A 23,250-nucleotide genomic window follows, 5' to 3' on the forward strand; every position below is an offset into this window, starting at 1 on the left:
CATGTCTGCAAAAGGAATCGTACAACTGCCCTTTCAGTATTGCCGAGTTGAGAGCTGCCTTGAGCTCATGCAAGAGCTCTGCACCGGGATCTGACAGAATCACGTATGAAATGATCAAAAACCTACGTAATGACACCCAAGTTGCACTACTCACAATTTTCAACACCATTTGGGCTGCAGGATACCTTCCAACTACATGGAAAGAAGCCATTGTGGTTCCTGTTTTGAAACAAGGCAAAGATCCTTCCTCAGTGGCAAGTTACCGCCCGATAGCCCTCACAAGTTGCCTTTGCAAGGCATATGAAAAAATGATTAATTGGCGACTCATCCATTTCCTTGAACAGAGAAAAATGCTTGATCCCTATCAGTGTGGCTTCAGGGAAGGGCACTCCACAACTGATCACCTTGTACGTATTGAAGCAAACATCCGTGACGCATTTGTACACACAGTTTTTCCTATCCATATTCCTCGATATGGAGAAGGCATGCGACACAACGTGGCGCTACGGAATCTTGAGAGACCTGTCAGAAATTGGAATCCATGGTAATATGCTAATCCTAATAGAAAACTATTTGTCCACTCGTTCCTTCCGGGTAAGAGTCGGCAATGTCCTCTCACGTCCTTTTACCCAAGAAACTGGTGTACCCCAAGGAGGCGTGCTCAGCTGCACGCTCTTCACCATCAAGATGAACACGCTTCGCGTTTCATTACCACCGGCCGTCTTTTACTCTGTCTACGTGGACGACATTCATTTAGCTTTCAAATCTTGTAACCTCGCAGTCTGCGAGAGACCGGTACAGCATGGCCTGAACAAAGTGTCAATGTGGGCAGACAAAAATGGATTTAAGATCAATCCTAACAAAAGTTCTTGTGTTCTTTTTACAGGAAAAAGAGGCCTGATCCCAGATCCTTGCTTAAAAACTATGTGGACAACAGATACCTGTAAACAATGTACACAAATTTCTAGGTATTATACTCGACTATACACTCACTTTCGTCCCCCACATATAACATCTTAAAGAGAAAATGTCTGAAAACAATGAACCTAATGAAACTTCTATCCCAGACTACGTGGGGTAGTGACAGGAAGTGCTTAATGTATTTTTATAAGAGCTTGATTCTGTCACGATTAGATTATGGCGCCATGATCTATCATTCTGACGCCCCGAGTGCGCTAAAGATGCTAGACCCTGTTCACCATCTAGGTATCCGCTTAGCCACGGGCGCTTTCAGGACAAGTCCCATTGAAAGTTGATATGCAGAATCGAATGTGTGGTCACTTCATCTTCAGAGAACATAGATCAGCCAAACATATTTTCTGAAAGTCCTCTCTAATCCTGAACATCCGTGTTATAATACCGTTAACGACATGACATGTGCTACACTTTTTCATAATCGTCCCTTCGTAAGACAGCCTTTCTCGGTGCGTGTGAGGGAGCTTAGTCATGAAATGCATGTCCCACTCCTCGAGCTTCGCTTAATGCATCCAGCCAAACTGCTACCTCCTTGGGAGTGGCAGCTGATACAATGCGATATATCTTTCATGCAAGTTACAAAACACGCTCCAGAGATTGAAATTCACATGCATTTCCGGGAACTCCAGCACAAACACTCCTGCACGGAGTGCTACACAGACGCATCGAAGTCGCACGATTGGGTGTCCTACGCAGCCGTTGGTCCATCATTCTCGGAAACCGATGTACTGCATCCGGAAACTAGTATCTTTACGGCTGAGGCCTACACACCATTGTCGGCTGTGAAGCATATCAGGAAATCTAAACTCCAGAAATCAGTCATATATACGGACTCCCTTAATGTTTTGAAGGCCTTGATGTCATTCTCTAACCACAAAACCCCGGTAATTAATGAACTCTATTCCGTTCTGTGTAAAGCGTATATAGGTAACCAGCATGTCATCTTATGCTGGGTGCCAGGTCATAGGGGCATCGAAGGTAATGTTCTGGCGGACCAGATTTCCACATCAGTTGCATCGCATTCTGCTAATCCCACCGCTGCAGTTCCTGTCAGATCTGAAGCCCTTCTTACGGAGGAAACTACGGAACCACTGGCAGCGCCTATGGGACGTGGAAACAAATAAGCTCCACGTGATAATGCCACAGTAAGGATTCTGGCCCTCTGTAACAAAATTACACCGAACAGATGTCCTATTCGGTCGTCTCAGAATAGGACACACATTCGGCACCCATAATTTTCTACTCACCGGAAATGACCCTCCAACCTGCGGTAGATGCGGGGAGAGGCTTACCATCCTCCACGTCCTCCTGGAGTGCCCGAAAGCCGAATCTGAAAGAAACATTTTCCCTTAGCATACCGGCAGCACATTCCCCTTCATCCAGTAATGTTACTCGGCCCAGAACCGCTATTTGACACCAACGCAATCCTAAGTTATCTGAAAGATGTTGTGTTGCATGTTGTTAGCCCCACATGTTCGTAGCGCCTCCTCTTTTCAGAGGATGGCGCTGTGATAGTTCTTTCGTATAGCACGTGCCTCTAGGCCCTTGTGTTTCAAGGGCTCCGGCGAGGCAGTGGTGCTCCAGGTATTTTTACCATCTCATATATTTTCTATTCTGCGTCATTCTTTTACGATGGATTTTATTGTTCATAGTATTCGTCATTTATCATCGACATAATCTTATTACATAAAGATTTTACGTACTATACAGCGACTATTTTTAAGGCCCCCTTACAGCCACGCCACACCAACTTCATAGATCTCATACCTACGTTGCAAACTCATCACCGCAGACCGGCGCTCTTTGGCCATATCTGGCCCTTGCGCCAATAAAAACTATTCATTCATTCATTCATTCATTCATTCATTCATTCATTCATTCATTCATTCATTCATTCATTCATTCATTCATTCATTCATTCATTCATTCATTCATTCATTCATTCATCGGCAACCGAAGTTGCGGTTTCGGTGCCTAGTCGATATGGCGCTAACTTTGTTCATGGCCGCCATGTCTACGGCAGCGCGTGCGGCTCGTGTCCGAAACATCGTGAGGCTTATGCTGCACAAGGGTACAGAAAGGTGTAGTGGTAGCAATATTGTGAGACGTTTGTGGTCCTTTATGCTTCTCCCTTTAAAGGGAGACTAAAAAGTCGCCGTGGACTGTTTAAATACCGTTCCAGGAACCTCGCAACGCTTCTCTCGTGCCAAGAAAATACTTCGTTTACGATAAAACTGTATCTGGAGGGTCTGAATACCTTTTTTGAAATTAAAATCTCCCGCCACCCAACCGGCGAGTGGTGACGTTGCATACGCCATCACCGCCCTTTGCTGCCGTCGGTGAGTAAAACGTCGCCCGACAGACGGTGGTACCGAGCTAAGACAGAGTGGCGGATTCGCCGTTGCAGCGGCTTTTCGGTCAAGTGACGTCGACCGTTCGGGCATCCCGCGACATCACATGGAAGTTGAATTTTCTGCTACTTACAGTTTACGCGAGTTTCGCGGGCCAGCAAGACCAGCACAGCATACGCGGTCAGGAAAGTATTGAAAAGCGAAAGCGTGGGCGGTGCTGAGTCGAGGAGCACGAAACCTTTCGACCGCCCGCATCGTTGTCAACGGAAATTTCAATGAGTCCTCTTTTTGTAAACATGAAATGGAACTGGACAAGTAGCATTTTATTTAATCTTATAATACAACATGAGGATGTTTTTTGCAACGAGTAGTTGAGTACCAGTGAGAGAATTTAACTCAGGAGTGTTTTCGCCATCGGGCAAGTGCTTGAATGTCCCGGAGGAGTATCTCATCATGTCCTGCATTTACCTCGATTTCTCTATTAGTAAGGCTCTGTTCGCAATAATATTGACGCCTTACAGATTCTCGAGGATTATTCTATCACTTTCGCTTGACTTAGTATTATCCTTTAGTGTCCCTTTAAATGTCACGCAGGAATATACTCGTCTGGCCGCCTGTGTGCACCCCTGGCTGTGCCCAAGATAATTCGCGAGTTTGAAATATGTGTGGATTCATTGCACCATCCACTCGCTTGGTTAAAGGAGTATGAAAACAAAAATTTTCGAGCTTGTTTTTTTTTCTGCTGTAATAACTAGCTAATGAACCAGTAATCACGGCAGGAAATCTGATTTGCTTCAGAGCGCGACGCGTACTTTTGGAATCTTGTTTGCAGCCACCAGTTAATGTTTCGGTTTCAGAGAGCAACGAGAGGGGACAGGAGGCTTGTAAACACCGCTGGACCCGTGATCGAACAAAATTGTGACGTGCGCGCTGATGCTAGTTAGTCTGCTACGCCTGCATATGCTTTGCGATGGATTGGATATCCTTCTGCGATGTCCTCGCCAACGTTGTCGTGCACCTGCGATGATTTCCTGCAGGTGGGAGTCGCCGACGTATTAGACGTGGCCGACCACTTTCCATTCGATCCCCTACAAAGCAACGACTCGGAAAGTGCGGCCAGCGACAGCTTTCAGTATGCGTACGCACCGCTGCATGTAGTAGGAACCATTCATCGAGGACGCTTTGTGAATGAAGCACATACCGGAGCAGGACACAAGGTGGGGTAAATAGTCGGCACAGCACCAGACTTGGGGGTGCGTATAGTCTTGGTGGAAGATAATCGGACTGCGCGAAGCTCAGCGGGTTTTGTTTATATCAGGTACGCTCGAAATGAAGCGAGCAAATCTTACTGTTCTTGAACGGGGTCCTTTCTAAGCGTCCAGTGGCGTGCACAAACTCTGTCCACATCTTCCGCTCATCGACGCCCATGGTAGCAAATGAGCCAGCACGGGTTGCTGGTGATCGCTGGGAAACAGTATAGGCCTAGCTCGCTGGCCGTCGGATCCGAGGCTGACGGCCCTTGCGATCCGTCCGCAGCTCGTAATAAAGCACCTATATTCGGTAACACAACCAACGTCTGCACATTCATGTTCTGCACAGGATGTCTACCAACCGGGACAACCGGGAATTCACGCGTATTTTGAATAGTCGGGAAGTACTCAAGGAAAATTCTGGGAATTTGTGCTTCCATCAGGGAAAATTAACAAATTTTATTGAAAGGCAACAAAAGCGGCCGCGCTAATGCTGGCTCGAGTGACAGAAGAATCATAACGAATCCTCTTTGACGCCGCGTTGGCTGGAGGAGTTGCCAGTGTACAGTAAACGACCTATTTTCCTGACGCCCAATTTTTCAGGCGTGCCCGATAATTCGGATGACTTCGCGGCACCACCACGTACCCCATAGTCAATGTATAAAAGCGTCTAAAATTTCAGACGCAAGAACCCTTCGCCGTTTTCTTTTCCGGACTTTTTGCCGTGATCTGGAACGGCATCGATCAAAGCCTCCACCGCCGCCATGTTGATTATCTCGCCGCCTCGAACCGGTGCTCTCGCATGCAAATGCGCTGGTAGCAGTAACCACCAACGCGGCAAAGCCAATATTCTAGGAACACTAGCTTGGCCTAGCTGCTTCGATGTTCGCTATTAAGCTTCTTGCCGTTCGGTGTCGTATTTTTCATTGACTTATCCGTTGTCAGCAATGGCACCGACTCCGCCTTCGTAATCCTCGCGCTTAATTCCGAAGCTCGGAACGCACAGCGCGTTTCATAATACTGGTGCCCTAAAGTCAGCTAAGAATGTTACGCGGTGAAGCATTAGCGAAGAATAGTAAGCTGTTGGGCTAGTTGGTTTGACATGATTTATGCAAAGGGGAGCTCAGAAGCTTAGCGAAAAAAAGACGTGGACAGGAAAGACGCTTTTTTCCTGTCCACGTCTCCTTTCTTAGCAACGCTTCTGCGCTCCCGTTCGTAAAAATCATTAGCGAAGTATTGCGGTAAAGCATGACAAGCGTAGGAACGGGCAATTGTCACGGGACGTAGTATGTATTCCTTAATTATACATGCGGGAGGGAACCCACCATCTCATGTCACAGTACGAGCACTGATAGGCATAAGTGTACTGGCAGGCCTTCAGAACTTTTGCGGACGTGCCTGTGGTGATTTGAGCCCATAACAGCACTAAAATACGCATTCATTTTTGTCGGACTGTCCAATTTTTCGGACGTTTTCGCGGCCCCTAGGGACTTTTTTGAAGATATCTTATTCGCTGTGCATTTTGCTAACCCCTCTCTTCCCTTTTCCTTTCGAATACAATACACTATTCTTTGGTATTCAAACTAAATTAAGTCGTTCTTTTTTCTTTTTTTTACACGCTTCTTAGAGAGCAGCAGCACCGGGCGACACGGCGTCAGCCAGTGTTGACATAAAAAAATGTTCTTTGTCACTCCGGGAATTTTGCAAAGGCACTCAGGAAAAACCTGGAAAACTCAGGAAATCTGGAAATGTCAACTTGGTAGACACCCTGGTGGCAGTACAAGTAGTTTTCCCGACGCCGCTGGTAGCGATGTGAAAACATGTCACTTTGCAGAGACGATTGCTATGGCTGCTGCGCTGACCGATTGCGAGTCGAAATCGCGCCAACGATTTACTATTTCGCGCAACGTTTTATGACATGCGCGATTTCGAGGTCACTTTACGAGTTATATTTTATCAAATTGTAGCCGATTTCTGTGCTGCCGTCAGTGGCGTGAGAGGCCAGCGTCTCCACCAGGGAGAAAAAAAATAGAGTCGCTTTAGCATACGCCAAAGATGGTGAAGGCGAAAGCCTGCGCGCTCAAGAGACGTTCGTTAAATTACTTGAAATTCGAATGCGTTGTTACTTAATGTTTTCTCCCACCAAAGGCCGTGGGTTCGAGTGCCTGAATGAACTCTATCTTAAAACTCTGAATTTTTTTCTTTTCAATTTTCTTTTTCATATTTTGTTCCCCATGATGAGCGGCATCGGAGCCAGCTGTGGAAGACGACGAACGCGCGAGCAGTGGTACGAGCGCGTGTCTGCGCGATGCAAGCTCACATGACTTTCTGTGCCGCAAGCCGTCTTTTCGATATCTTTCGCTTAAGACGAAGCTTTAGCTGGGGTGCTCCTAATCTGAGTATATGTAAAAGGAGAATTCGTTTTTCTGAGCGACCACTGCACAGAATTTGGTGAGGTTTGCTGCAATTAAAGGAAATATTTAAAACCTAGTGACTGTTGGTTTCTAATTTTCGATTTACGTCATCGATTTTTTATTTAAAAGTGGCAAAATCGGTCATTTTTAGAATGACCGATTTATCAAGTTTACAAAGCTGTAACTCAGCAAAGAAAAATGATGTAACACATATGTGAATTGCATCTAAAGCGGACAAAATTGATATCTTACACATGAATCTGAAAAAAATTTGTAACATGTCAATACATCTTTTGCAGAACCCTTGTACACAACGTAAAAAATTCACGTAAGATAACAAATGACATCAAATTTGTCCGCTTTAATGATCTAGTGGATGCCGTTTACAGAACCGCAATATCTATTCTTGATGCAGAGCTATTAATTTATAAAGTTCGTGTTTCAATATTTCTTGAAACTTTCGAATTTTTGAGTCTTTTTAACAAAATTCAGGATCTAACTCGAAATTCCGTTTCCAAGAGTCACTAGAATTTAGCTTTCTCTCTCAAATGCAAAAAAAAAATCGTTAAAGTCGGTCCAGAGGCTGTCTCAGAAAAGCGTCATTTTTGACATGTATTTGAATAGGCCGCGTCGGAGCTGGGCACGAGCTAAAGCTTTCTCTTAAGCACTCACCACACGTACGCTTACGGATGCGTGCAAGCTCGTTTCCGCGCGCCCACGCATGCGCAGACAATGTGGCATGGCTCGTACGCGTCAAAACGCGGTGCCATCTCGGTGAACAGCTGTTCTCTGTAATCGCGCGCTTGGGCTGCCTCACGTCGACGCGCCTGACTACGCAGCTACGGCGCGATACATTTAACTCTCAGTTAAGCAGATTTATGTCATGCAAAAAAGTGCTTACTTTATGTGCTGATCTAACAGCTCTGAAAGTAACAATTACGTTTGTAGTTATGGAAGGATTTTGAAACACTCAATAACGAAGTACCAAGCGACGACTTCCAAGGCGTCTATGAGTGATTCCCGTGAACGCGTGCTGTCGCGCGCATGGAAGCGCGTCTTTGTGGATGTTGTCAGAGTTGTAGGAGGATCCCACCACTGCCATCCAGTTGTGGGGATTTGACGTAGCATGAACTATGTCGTAGCTGGCCCATGCCGTCGTCCAACTCACCCACACTTGGAACGTTGTTGTAGGGAGGAACTTGCTTTCATCGAGAACTAGGAGTACAGGATTTATTTACATTAAAACAAGAGATACATTTCAACAGCCTAGCATGACTGCAAAAAGGAGCACGAAGCGTACAGCACACTGCCCACTAGCACAAAGCTCCAAGCACCAAGCACTCTCCTAGCAGCCGACAAACTGCTGCTAAAAAGCCTTAAACAAAAAAAAAGAGGGAGGGCTCACACACTCACATATGCACTTTGGATTCCCAGAATCCGAGTTGAGCGGGTCCTCATAGCCAGATTGTCACGATTGACCCTAGCCGGCGCCTCTTAATTCCAGAGCTGACTTCTCCGGTAGCCGCAACAAGTATCAGCAGACTGTGACCAATCCTGGGGCCCGAGGAAACGCACTGCAAAACACCCTTTGTTAGAGAAGCTCTCTTGCTGCAAATAGACCATGAAGGCCATGGCAAATAAACCATCAATACACTGTCTGCCAAACTTGACCAGCCCTGCTGCAGTCACCAACTCTCCGAAGGAGGCGCATGGTGGATTAACGCTGCCGTGTTCTCCAGTTCTCCGAAGGAAGTGCATGGTTGGTTAGTGCTGTCGTCGTCGCCGGTTCTCTGAAGGACGCCACCCCCTCGGGTCGATCGAAACAACTGCAGCGGGCTGAGATAGGTTTGCGGAGCAGTGCCCCTGCAGGCCGATCGTAACAATGCAAACCACAATACCTCACAAGGCATTGCAGGCACAAGGCGCGTAGACGCGAGCTTGCGCGCATCGGCAAGCGTACATGTCGTCTGACCTGTACGATCGGAGCGACGAGGAACTTGCCCGCCGGCCCCGCCCCGATGGGTCTGCTACGTGTCCATGACGTACACACTAGCGGCGCGACCATATCTAGCTAGCACATGCGGCGTGTGAGCAATGACTGAGAGGCAGAGCACATGCAAGGAGCATGGTAGACAGCACAAACTCGTGATGTAGCGTTTTCGTGGTTGTTTACAAACCTCCTCGCTTGACGTCAATGTCACGACGTGCTGCGCTTTGTGGTTGGCTGCGCGAACATACTTTAAATTGATATTAAGTATGTTTTAGGGTATATTCGCGATTTGTAGTTTGTAGACAATGTGTGTGTGTCCACATAAATCGATCTCGCAAGTTAACCTGGCTTCATAATTTTGTGTAAATACTTTAAACTAAAATGTTATATTAGGTTCCATTCTTATACGAGATTGCACAAAGCTTATTGAGTGTTGATGTTGCCCATGTCTCTTGTTTTTCGACATGGCATACAGGTGCCAAAAGCCTGTGTATTTTCTAAATGATGGAAAAATCGAAGAACTTCTTACAACCTCTGTTTCAGAGGAATTCAATGTTGATTACAAGGTGTCTTTTAGAGACAGTGGTAGCAATGAAGAGGCCATGTTACCAGAGAAACACTAGTTATCGTAATTTTTGGATTAACAATTCTAAAAGGCTCAACAACATATCGCTGGGAAGTGGCATTTGAATCGAAAGCCTGTTTATGTGTTATTTGGACAACTTTAATTTGTGTGTGGGGAAAACGTGGCGCCTAAAGCGATAAAGGAATACTAAAGGCAAATATGGAGTTTGGCTATCACCATGGGTTACAGACTCCGAAATTTTGTGTTTATTCTGTGTCAAGAAATGAATTAGTAGTTGCTCATTAAAATGTTTGCAGACAGCATACCTCTTCCTTGCTTTAAATTGCCTGAAAAGAAAAGAGGTTGGGATGCAGCATAATATTGTCCATCATTCATTGGATACTCTTGACAGGTTTTTGTGAGCATAATTTCTTGCTGTAGGAGCAATTTCCGCTTTTCCATAGGAGACCCATCCTCTTGCATATGTAATTGCAATACGATTGCAGACCCCTTGCACTGCTGGGCTTGAGGTCGTGGGTTCGATTCCGGTCATCGCAGCCACATTCCGATGGGAATGGCATGCAGAAGGCTTATTAAGAAGGCTTACTAGGCTTATTAAAGTAAAAAAGGTCACCAAAGTTAACTCAGAGTCTCCCACTATGGCATGCACGGAGAACCCCAGAATTTAATTAATCCTCTTGCGCATTAAAGTCAATTTCTTGCTCGCCGCAGTTGAACTGTAGGCAGAAGTGGCGTAGTTGTTGCTTTAGAACACAAAATTCTCATTGCCTATATTTTGCCTATAATGTTGCTTTAAGAACATCAGGCCCAACAAGGATTTTGAAGTCAGTGCGTACGAGACGGCCCCACACACTACGTGTAAGGGGGTCATTCGCAATGTAGACATTATGGATGGCCCCGCGACACTTAAGCGGAACATTGTTAACGATCGCAATCCGCTGGCTTATGGCGGTCAAACGAATCAAAAACACAGGATCAATCATCATTGTTTTCGACGGGTTAAAAGTGCCCAATTTCGTCAGATGTGGGCCAACTCTGGTTCGGTGCTTCCTGTATCGAAAGCAGTTGGATGTATGTTATGTGTGTATCTAACACATGGATAGTCACCTGGCACATTTGTTGGAAGCAAAGCAGTCGATGTTCGCGAGATTTAAGGGTCAGAGATTGAATAGAAGGCTTAGAAAGCGTATAGCAGTGGTTAATCAGGAAATTGAAGACCATTGTCGGGTACTGTGCAAGCAGCAATGGGATGAAGTGTGCAATTCTATTGATTTTCGCATTAAGAGGGTAGGCGCCTGGAGTTCGCATAGACATTTACTAGATGGGACACACTAAGTCTAATCAGAGGACTGTGATAGGTAAGGTGGTCCATCAGGCGTGTCGGGACTCCACGGAGCAGGAGTTGCTGAAGGATTTGGCTGGGAGATACCTTCCGTTGGAGACCTGGCACGATACACCGGATGAGGTTTTGGAATATAGTGGAGACGAAAATGCAGCTATGGACGCGGAATTTACTGAATGTGATATAAAGATGGCGCTGCAGAATCTTAATGGTAGATCGGCATCAGGGCCGGATGGCATTACGAATAAAATGCTACGGAATTTAGAGGATGGGTCAATTGAGTTCCTTACGCGGCGGATCAATTTCCTATGGAAGGAAGGCTCTTTCCAGGAAGAGTGGAAACTTGCAACTACTGTTCTGATACCCAAACCGGGGAAGGCCATAGGGCTTGAAAATCTGACCCATTTCCCTGACGTCGTGTTTGGGGAAAGTCACTGAGCATGCCATTTTAAATAGGCTAACGCGTTATGTTGAGGGCAATGGGGTCTTTCCGCACTCGATGATAGGATTTCGGCCCGGCCTCTCGACTCAGGATGCTATTATCAGGATTAAGCATCAGATCCTTGACCGGCAGACAAGGGATACTAAGGCACTAATTGGACTTGACGTGGAAAAAGCTTTCGATAAAATCCGACAATCTTTCATTCTACGGGTGCTATTCGACTTGAATATGGGGCAGCAGCTTTTCCATTTTGTCAAGGCTTTCCTTACGCATAGAAGGACATGTTTCAGGTTTGGGGAGATAAAGTCGGAAGTCTTTAAATTGGGTTGCTGTGGTACTCCGCAGGGATCCGTACTATCGCCTATGTTATTCAATCTGGCGATGTCGAAGTTGGCTAATAGACTGGACACTGTCCAGGATATTGGCTATTCTATCTACGCGGATGACATTACTATATGGAGTGTCGGTGGTAGTGATGAAGAGCTTGAGGCTAGGCTGCAGCAGGTGGTAACGCTTACGGAGGAGTATCTGGGTCTCATGGGGCTCAAGTGCTCCACTAAACAGTCGGAGTTGATCTTCAAATCTAAGAAGCTATGTCGTATGCCGAGGGGTTGGGTACCGGAAGTTGAGCCTTGCATTAGAATTCATACTAGGGAAGTTTCGGTGATACCCAAAGTTGAAGCAATCAGGGTCCTGGGTTTTGTACTTGAAGCAAACGGATCGAACATTAGAACCATTCAGCGTATTACCAAGAAAACGGAGGAGGCCATAAGACTTATAAGAAGAATCTCTAATAGGCATAGGGGTTTAGGAGAAGGTGCGATGCGCTTTGTTCACGCATTCATTATGTGTCATTTCTCGTGTGTGGCAGCTATGCTAAATTGGAATAGGGGGGAGAAAAATAAATTGGAAGCATTAATCGGAAAAGCCATCAAGGCTGCGCTTGGTCTGCCTATGACTACGTCAAACGATATGTTATTACGACTGGGTTCGCATAACACTTTAGATGAAATCGCTGAGGCTCAACGTACCGCACAGAGGGTGCGGTTGTTAGGTACACCAGCGGGTAGGCATATTTTAGAGTCAATTGAAGAATCGGTGGCTGTGTCGCACGATAGGGCGCCCCTACACGAGTTGAACGTGAACCTTAGGGCAAATATCATGGTTCGTCCGTTTCCGCGGAATGTCCACCCCGTGCACAATGTAGGGAGGCGGGTCGCGAGAGCTAGGGCTTTGTTGCGAGAAGCAAGGGATCAGGAGGAACAGTCTGCGTTTGTTGACGCCGCATGGAATAGTGGTAAAAATGCTTATACGTTGGTGGTGGTAGATGGCAAAGGGAGCGTTAGAAGTGCTGCTTCCATTTATACCAAAGATCCGGGGGTTGCTGAACAGGTGGCTATTGCTCTAGCACTAATTGATTCAAGAAGAGTTTTGGTGTTTAGCGACTCGCGATCTGCCATTACAGCCTTCTCGAGAGGACTTGTTGCGAAACCGGCTAACAGACTGCTACAGGGTAGGGATATCGCTTCGCATACAGTTACTTGGTTCGCGGCGCACATGGGGACAGTGGAGGGAGCCCCGCGTCACCTCAACGAGGTGGCGCACAGGGAGGCACGAGGATTAGTGTGCCGTGTACTCCCTGAAGGGGCTGGATCTCCCGCTCCTGAGTACAGAGACCAACTGTTAACCTACAACGAAATCACCAAGCACTATTACTTAGGGCGCAGGGCATTCCCGCTGCCACATCCTAAATTAAATAGGCCGCAAGCGGTTACATTAAGGCTTCTGCAGACACGAACGTACCCTAACCCGGTCATCATGAATAAAATTAATCCGGACTGCGGGGTTTCAGTCTATTGTAGTAAGTGTGGGGGTTTGCTCGATTTACAACGCATGCTGTGGCGCTGCTTGGCGTTGGCCGGTGATGGTTCTCGAGGTGAAAAGTAGTGGCAGCGGATGCTGCACAGTGAAGTGCTGGTGGACCAACTCACGGCTGTCCAGAGGGCCCGTGTGATGGCAGAGGGGCTCGGCCTCTCTACCGACGTGGGAGCGGCCCAAATCAGTCCCAGACCTATCCCTCAGGACCTAAATAAAGTTCTTCATACCATACCAACAAGGTGTGGGGATGGTCTAAGGTGCATGTGTTCGAAGTAGTTGTATCAACCGCTTGTGCTTTAGCTCATCTGTGCATCAATTAAATTATGAACAACATGCAGCATACTTTGTCTTGTTCACAGAGAATCAGTCATTATTTGTCAAAGCTTTAGTTACATTAATCCCCCCCGCTCTCTCTGTGTGTGGTGTGGGTATGACCCATTCAATGCCATTGCCTGTGTAGCACCAATTGTGAATGCACACGGAGGATGTGCGGGGTCACACTTGGAAACACTGCTTGCCTGTCCTTAGCAAAAGGACAGCGATTCATCCCACCTAGGCCACATTAAACATGTTTATTGACCACTCACTGGCTTTTTTCTTTCTTCTTTTAGGAACCTTGCAAAGAGCTATCATCCCAAGAAGAAAGATGATGAGCAGAATCGGTAAGTTTTCAACATTTTGCTGTCAAGCGTATATTTAGGTAATTGCCATCCAAAGCAAGAATGCTCTCAATATTTAGTGGTTGTATAAAATAGGCACAGAAACTATGCACTCTTTTCACCAACTTTTAAAATTTTAGCCTTCACCTTGAGGGGAGCAGTTTCATCTTATGTTGCAGTTCTGAAGTGAGGCTGTCTGAGCAGTCGGCTGGCATCGTGCGGTTGTGACTTTGGTGGTTTGCTACCACCAATATATAGGTGATGCTGCATCTTTTTTGATGCAGAAACTTGCATTGCTTTTGCCAAAGTTAAAATTGCAATCATCTTCGTAAGTACAAGGTGCTACTTGAATCCTGGGGCCATGCATTGATTGGAACAGTTTCTGGTCTGTTCTATGCTAAAGTGCTTGTAATCTGCTCTTTTGTATGTTGGTTGAGCTAAATATAAAAAAAGATAGTACTTGAAAATATAAACTTAAGCATAAAGAAAGAATTGCTTCTCTCACATTTTTGCCTTAGAAGTGAAGTGTGACCAACACTTTTGACATTTAAGTTACTATATACTATAATTTGCATTCCATTGTCCACTATAACAATGTGACTCTAGTATGAAAAGCTCTAGCATATCTACACCTGTCCGGAGAGTCAGTGTCTAAGTGTCTATTTTACACTTCTGATAATTTCAAAAGTTTCATGCTTATACAATGAAGCTATGTTCATTATGAACACGAGGAACCTAGGATTTTTCTGTGAGGCAGATGGTGGTAGGTGATGCCTGAAATGGTATCACGGTGCGCCAAACAAATAGACTAGGACAAAGTGTCGCAGCTCTTGCTTTACACGTGACATTTACTTAAGATGTGGAGTAAAGAAAGAAGTATCCCAAAATCAAGCAAGCAATTTTAGATCAAATGGAAACAAGAATCTGAGATGCCCCGACAAATATTCCATCACAGTTTCTGTATGAATCTGTAATTCCTGATGTTTGTACAAACTTGTGGATAACCCTCTATATGAGCTATGTAATATTTCAAGGTGGCAAAATTCTCCATTTTCTTATTGCAAAATAAAGTTGAGCTTTATCAGGACTGATTTACAGTTTTGGAAATTATTAAATTTAAAATGGGCATTTACTTTATGGGCACATTGTATCCATGGGGATAAGTGTAATGCAAAACCACTTGCCTTCTGCTTTTGCGTAGCGGTATTTGCACCTAAAACTTAGATTCCTTGTGTTATATGTCATTTCTGTGAAGGCAAGTAATGGTTGCAGTTATTCCTTATCATCACTGTATTTTTGTCCAACATTAGCCATGTATTGGTCATGCAATATAAGATAGACTTAGCTATCATTGTCATATCAAGCCTCTGGCACTTTGACATGGTTCATGCACAATGTGCATGATCTAAGGCATGATTATGGCGATCTGTTTTAAGATGTACTTTTACTGCTTTTTTTTGTCACATATCGGCTGAACGATTCTTCGATTAGTTTTCATTTGCTGGCAGGGCTGTTGGAGAACGATGAAAACCACAGGTATGCAGTGCTAGCGAAACGTTAGAGGGTAGTTATGTGGATGCTGAATTCTTTACAGCGCCAATAATTTGATAGTTCTTAGAGCAAGTGTCCAATATCAAAGGTGACTTTTCCCTCCTTATTGTTAACATTTGGAGACATTAAACATGTAACATGCATACTTTGCATGTTTCTACATAGACGTGCAAAGTTCAGTGTGAAGTTTAGATTTGTAAGGTGGTAAGCGGTCATGCTACAGCTAAAGTGTGTGGGCTAAAGTGTGTGGGCTAAAGTGTGTGGGCTAAAGGAACTTCTTGGAGCGCGCGCGCGCGCGCACACACGCGCACGCACGCACACGCACACACGCACAAAGCTGGATTTCTTTGCAAGACAGCATGCAGCCAGGAATTGTAGAATACATTTGATCTTCATTTGTACAATCTGTGCAGTTAACTTTGTCAGTTCTGGACTTCCATTTACCATGGAGAACTCAGCTTTTCATGGCACCATTGTCCTTTGAGCAGCTGTGCACTAGACCTTTAGGAAACAAGCTTCAGCTAAGCCTGGCTAGACTCTTTTTCATCTCCAGTTGTGTCTGACCCTCATGACAACTGTATGCATGCATAGAAATTTGAAGCAACTGGGGCATGAAGTGGAGTGCAAACAAGCAACACTATGGTTAAAGGTAAAAGATCTGAAAGTAAGGCTAGTTAGTCACGATTCATCTTCAAATAATTTTTCGATCCAAGGAAAGACAAGGACTATGGAGCAGCAGTGCTGTCCATGCATGCTTCTCTATCATCCTTGTCTTTCCTTGCGCTGAAAAATTATTGGAGTATACTAAGATTGTATGCTAAGGTTGTATGTTACAGCATTTTAAATTGATGTGCCAATCCCTCCTATTTTGTCTGTGTTTTAGTGTTCAATAATAACTTCTAATGCATCAGAGCCTTTTGGCTCCAGGTTCAGCTTAAAGTGAAGAGCTAGAACGTGTCTCTTTCTGTATTTTCCATGTGCTGTTTGTAAATATATGTCGGCTTCTGCTCAAATGCTAGCATTTGCAGCAACAAAAGAGGCACTAAGTTTTTCTCTTTGTTTACTTGCTGTTCTGCTGCAACAGTTGAGCCCAGTTTTGCAGCATGGGATCACAAAATAATCCTATAGACAAGTTGATTGTTTGTCAGCAAAATTGCTAAAGAGCAGACAGTTATATTGGTACTTCCCCTCTTATTGATTGCTGCTTTGAGCAATAGGCTTTACCTAGTAACCTTTAAAAATTTCACCACGTGGATTAATCGTCTCTTCAGAGAAATTCATGCTCTTGTGAAATGCCATTGTAAGCAATGACAGTGCTGCTGCATCTTCATGCTATGCTTTGCAGTTTGCCTATAAATTCTTTAATACACTGTTCAATAGTGTTTCTTGTTTTTCCTCTGCCATGGAAATTGCAACATTGATATTATTGTGTGGCATCGATATTATTGCATTCAGGATCTTCTAGCCAAGTTTTATGCACCGGAGCTGTATTACACTTTCATGCACATCTACGTTTGAGTGGTTGTATGTAGTGTGTGCTGCTAAACAATTTTTGTGCTGCAAGGTGCAGTGAACAGCATGATAATGTGCCATAGCCTGATCCGAAAAGACTGCATTGGAATGGCCGTTTTGTTCAGACATGCCCAATGCCACAAAACATGGCTGGCGAGAAGTCTTTGAGCACCTGAAACATATCGTATCCGTACTGTTACCACTTGTCACTGCTTATCAGAAGTTATTTTGATGGAAAGAAAGCACTGTAGGCATGAAAATAACTTGTTTGCTTAACTACTGACGTGAAACTATTGTCTCACATTAGCTGCTTTTTTCAGGTAGCTATCAACTCCGTAATTACTGGATAAAGCACAATGTATAAATATATCACTTTCTAATGTAACCACTTAAAAACGCATATAAAATGTGGCACGGCTTAAAATAATCACGGTAGGCTATCGTGAATACTCCAACTGAAGCAACTGAGACACAGGCAGTTAGCTGTCTCTGAACATATTCAAGAAGCTCAACTATAGGTGTCTTGAATGCATGCAGAAGGTACTGCTCATATCAAAGTATTCCAGTGACTTACAGCTAGAAGTAAAAAAGCTTGCCAATAAATACTAGAAATCTTGGTGACCAGCCAATTTTGTTTTAAAATTTGTTCTGCTCTTCCCTCCCGCACTGCTCTTTTTTTTTGCACATGGCCTGCATGTTAACAATTCGTATATTTTCCAGTTACACGTCATCAAATGCATTCTGCTTGGTCCTGAATGAAATCAACGACATTGCTGGCCAGCATGATCTCATCGCAGAGAACCTCTCTACGAGCATAAACAGAGAAGTCGCCACACTCATCAAGGAGCTTAAAGAGGAACGCAAGAGGGTATAAAAGCTGTGGCTGACACTACTGTCTATTTCTGCACTTGCTACTTCAATATTTAGCAGTCTAAAGGCCTTTGTCTACATGCATATGTGTGTTACTGACTTTGGCATTTAAAGCAAATTTTAAAGCAAAATGCAACAAATTTTTGTTTTAAAATTCTGCATTAATCACTGACCGAGCTAGTAATGCAGGCAGAATGGGCTTTGATTTGTTACCTGATAGCCAGGGATGGTGCTTGGAGTGCTGGTGTCACAGTGCACAGGCACTTGGCGAGACTGGAGAGACTTTGGGATGTCAATGAGACTCTCCAAGTCAGTAAGACTACTAACATATTGTATTGTGTTAAGTTACGCAAATCAACATGCATAACATCTATGGGTGTTGCCACATTTTAAGCTCAACCTTAGTTACTTTTTCACAATTTCACCATTAGCATCAAGCATGTGTCCATCAAAATTCGACCATTGTGCATAAATGTTTTATATCAAAAGCTGGAGAGAAGCTTGCAATATGTGTTTTACCTTGCTTCTCAAACAAAATTAAGCACACTAAAAAGCTGTTTCTAGCATCTCTAACAACAATAGAAATTAATGTTGCACAGCATGTTGTGCACAGCATGATCAATTTTAAACTTAAGGAAACATTGCATTAGGTGCAAGGTGGCTGTCAGTAGGGCAAGGCTGGCTGAAGCATCAGGGTAAGGACGCTCTGATTCATAATTAATGGGAAAATCTCCAAGTTTTTCTGAAATTCTGCACATGTCTTGCTATGTGACATCGTACATGTCTCTGCCACTGAATATTTCATTTGTCGCTTCAGGGTTTGCTGTCGGATTTTCACACTAAACACATTAGTCATCTTGGCTCGCTGCACACCCTTTGCTTTTTCTCGGTAGTCTGCAAGTGCACACTGGGCATCGAGCCAGCTATTATGTCATATACTGTGTCAATTAAGCCGTGGTGTCATGTTTTCTCATCCAAGATAAAAAATATTGTATAAAATATTTTGTGGTTCGTTGATGCCTGAAAAACTAGTTATCGATTGATCTAGTCACAGTACACTTCAGGCTTCGAATGTCGGAATATTTATGGTACCACCAAATGATCCCTTTAAAGGAGCCCTGAAAGACTGGTCTTTTGAACTGAACAGCACATTAGATAAGTGTGATGCCTTGTCGGTTCCCTGCTGCATGCAGCCAAATAGTATTGGGGTGGCACATTTACGGCACCATTGTCAAAAGACCAGGAACATTTTCCTACCATGATCAAAAAGTGTTTCAATGGCTCTTTAAGGATTGTTTTAACGGCATCTGAGCATGATTCCCCCCCCTCTTTTACTAGCGGGGTTAGCCCATGGTTTTTGATTCTGCCATAAAACTTGTACGTGTTCATATAATGCTCATGAGCACTTTTTTGCTTTGGAGCGTGAACTCTTAGATTAGTCAAGTCTTAAGAATTGTTAGCTTCGCTGAGAACAGTTTCTCTACAGTTATGCATGAGACAGTTGTCCACTCATTGTATGTTTTCTTTCCTTCCTAGCTTTTGTCTGAAGGCTCCGAACTGCAGACAGCTCTGCAGAATTCTGTAACATCTCTTGACAAGGTAAAGTTCTGCAATAGCCTTAAATTGGCTATATGTACTGGTTGGCTATTTGTTGAACATGCCGTTGGAGGATGAGTGTTGACTTGGGCTGCTGCGTACATCACTGTCAACCACTGTCAGCCTTCACTTCCGAGGGCAAACGTGTAGGATTCAGAAGAGAAAGGGAACAACATAAGGGGAGAAATAGTGAAAACAAGGCAGAACTTGGAATTTTGCACAATCATGCAAGAGAGAGAGGAAATATAAAAAAAGGAAAGCATATTCTTTAGTAGTGATGGCCTACCCACTATGTTGTCATTCCTCTGGTCAGTGCAGAAAGCTTTGAAAATTTTCCCCGTGCCCTGGTCATGATAATGTCTCAAGATTTGATGAATCTGGATAAAATGCACAGCCACAATTTTAAAAATGTGCTGATGGTTGTTTGCAAGGTCATACTTTCAAGGAGCGAACATGTCTGCTCATGCTTATCAGGTTGTCATGATTGTTTCCTGTCCGTTTTTGTGTGTGGCCTTCTAGCGGCAACTCTGTCTTATAGCAAGTACCAACTAGGCCAAGAAAATGTTCTTCTGATGTCCCATCAGATTAACCTCCCTGTTTGACCAGCATGGCAACTTTTGCAGGAAAAAGGGTTGGTGTACATGAAGCTGACGGGACAATCAAGAAATGTTTGGGCATGCTTTGTTTTGTATTTGCAAGTGGGGACCGTTTCTGTTCAGATTTTGGTAAACATCAGAAAGCTTATTCCATGCAGCGAAGACAAACCTGAATCTTGCGTTTGTTACAATGTCTTTTAAGCTATGTTAATGTGGTATAATGGGTGCGTCGGAGGTGAGAGCTGTGCATGGCATGGCTCATCCAGCCTTTTAAGCGAAGCTTTCTTTGCCTTTTCCTTCGACTTCCCCGCTGCTGTGGCTACTGTGGCTGCTGCTGTCCGGCACACCGCGTCGGGGGGTGGTTCAGAGCGTGATCGTTTCCGCATTAGCCTCTCGACAGCTGTAATTATCCATGAGCCCCATCAGGCGCTTACCTTTCTACCAACGTGCAAGTCCAAAGGGAAGCTAGATAGAATGGAAGAGAGGAGGGAGGAGAGGAAGCAGAAAATGTGTAGAACCAACGCGGTACAAGGAGTGGGTGGGAAAAAAAAGAGGTAACGTGAGAGGGCAAGAAAATGCTGGATAAACTTAAGTTCAAGGTATGGTACGGTGAATTTCTGCGATTTCTGAAAAATAAAACCATGCAAACATGTATAGCAGACAACTTACACAGGGCGTGCAGAAGCAGACTGCATTAATTAAAGCGCACCACAGGGTCTAGGGGACACAACGGAAGTGGTCGCACGTCAAGTCAACACTTCTGTGCCCACCGCAATAGCTTTGCGGCTATGACATTTCTCGAGGAAGCGGATTTGACCGAGACAGCTGCATTTTGATGGGGATGAAAAATAAAAAGCTCTCGCGGACTTTGATTTAGGGACACATTAAAGAACACCGCAGTGCCAAAATTAAGCAGGAGTGCACTACTATGGCCTGCCTCATAATCCAATTGTTGTTTTGGCACGTACAGTTCCATAATCTAATTCAAATTTGAGGCTTCTACCATAATGCGATGTGCCATGTGAGGCAATGACAATGTTAACTCTCTCAAAGGTTATGAAATAAGGTGCTCAACAACACCTCAAGCAAGCACCTCTCTTTTTGTGTTTTGTGTACTATGCAGACAGCAGTGGTGCATGGAAGGTAATGTTTACCATCAACTCACCACTATTGTGCTGGAGAAAACGTTGAAGAAATTAAACATTCACCATCACTGCTAATTATCGTCCTCAAAGCAAACAGCACAGAAAGCTTCGCTGACATCGATTCGCACAGTGCGTGGGATCTGCATAATTTTTTTCTATTGTTATATTTCAGTTAATCTAAGCAGTCTGATACCTTGCCAGTTGGACCAGTTGGTTTGTTCGCCACAATATGTGAATACTGCTTTGGCAGCGAAGTCTGGCGATGGCACATTACGACTGAAACACCTTTATCATGCATATTCTTCAGACTTTGCAACAATGCTTAGTAGAGCCTAAGCTGCCAGAAATTGCAATCTCTCAGATTTTTCGTTCCAGAGGGACCAGGGTACAAAGACAAATATGCCTCCCTTACATGCCTTCTGTTTCGCTAAACAGTGCAAAGCAGTGTAGCCCTAAGGCGGAGTCAGGGCCTCAGTTAGGCGCATGTTAGCACCTTTAGTCCTGACCCTTTTGGTTTTCTGGAAGAAAAATAAAGAACCGGTGAATAAAAAAGAATTAAAATATTGCTGTCACTTGACGCCAAGGAAATCACATTTTTGTTCACATGATGGAACCGAAGTTCTGTCTTCCCCCCCCCTTCTTTTTTTAACTGTTATTTTACGTTATTTCTGTGCTGGATATTATATACCCTTGTGTGCTGTGAATAATAGTTTATATCAGTACTTCGTTTGTACAGGTCATTCATCCTGTCCTTGCATTGTTTCTTTCAGGTGCATCATTTGAAACACCTTGAAAACGGCTTTCTCTTGTGTTGAATTTAACTTTCTATGCTTTATCTTTTGTCAGATTAAAGTCCCAAAGATAAGTGCTAGGAAAGATAATGTATGCTATTTGTAATTACATAAAAACTCGGTATAAATCTAGCAATGGCTGAATATTCGGTGCTTGTTGCGTACCATTTCCCAATTACGCTTTGTCCCTCTTTCTAGACGGTTTCTCCACATTAAGTATTTTTTGAGCCATTTAAGGCGTACATTAAATGTCTTTGCTTATTTGTAAGCTGAAGTTTTTTGGCGAGTGCACTATTGTTAACATTCACATTATCAGCAGTTGTGACTAGTTATGTGGCACAAGCTACTCAAAATTAATATTTATGTAACAAGAGAACAGACCTGGTACTATACTGTCTAGGTAATCGTAATAAGGGACACCTGTACAACAGTCAATGCGTGTTGCTGCTGAGTGCTGTTCAGTGGTGCAGTTGCCTTGACAAGAATTGACTTAATGCAGTCATCATTAAGTGACGTTTAACTTGTGCTTGCAGAGTAATAATAATTCTGCATGGTTACTAGGTGTTCCTTTCTTATTGGCATCCATTGTGACTGGTTATTGACATGTCTGTTCAGAGACATGAAGGCTTAATTTTTTTTGCTGGTTCTTCAAATCATGTTACACCAAAAGACCATGAAGATGGCTACATCTGTTTTAAGCTAAAGGATTAATGTGTCAATCTGGACTAGGTTTGCGAGATTTTATGGGCTGCCTTGCGTGCTCCAGAGAAGAGCACGAAGAATTCGCCTATGTCGGTTACATAGGCAGTCAACCTCTATTGCAAGAGCAAATTGCCATGCTCTTCTTTTGTGAGCACTTCAATTTCCTGAAGTCAATTGCTGTCACTTACATTTCCTTCTCAATTTCTCTATAGAGTAAAAAATACTATGAGAAGATGTTCAGAGAAGCAGAAAAGGCTCAAGAGGCATTTGCTAAGGCCGACGCAGACCTTCAGCTCTCCAGGGCCGACTTGGAAAAGGTAAGTGTGCCAGTGCACACAGCGTGCAATGACTAAGCAGTGAACCACAATATTGGTTCATGTGTGAACGCAATAGCTGCAATTTGAGTTTCTTTAAATCCTACCTTATTGTATTTCTACATTCTCATCTTTCAATATTAAGTGTGAAGGACTTGCTTCAAGTGCCACAATTTAGGTAACCTGCCACTTCAAAACGACACAATGTTTTGTACTGGTTGTGTAACTTTCTGTGCGAATAATCCCTTAGCTCTTCTATCTTATTTTGTTATGTTGTAACAAGTTT

At 44.0% G+C, this 23,250-nt stretch overlaps 1 pseudogene; it reads left to right on the forward strand.

The window, feature by feature from the left end:
* Nucleotides 1–23,250, forward strand: part of LOC135917804 (formin-binding protein 1-like) — an 86,314-nt pseudogene that overhangs the window by 39,854 nt on the left and 23,210 nt on the right.

Source organism: Dermacentor albipictus, unplaced genomic scaffold, assembly GCF_038994185.2.
Source record: "Dermacentor albipictus isolate Rhodes 1998 colony unplaced genomic scaffold, USDA_Dalb.pri_finalv2 scaffold_13, whole genome shotgun sequence".
Lineage (NCBI taxonomy): Eukaryota > Metazoa > Arthropoda > Arachnida > Ixodida > Ixodidae > Dermacentor > Dermacentor albipictus.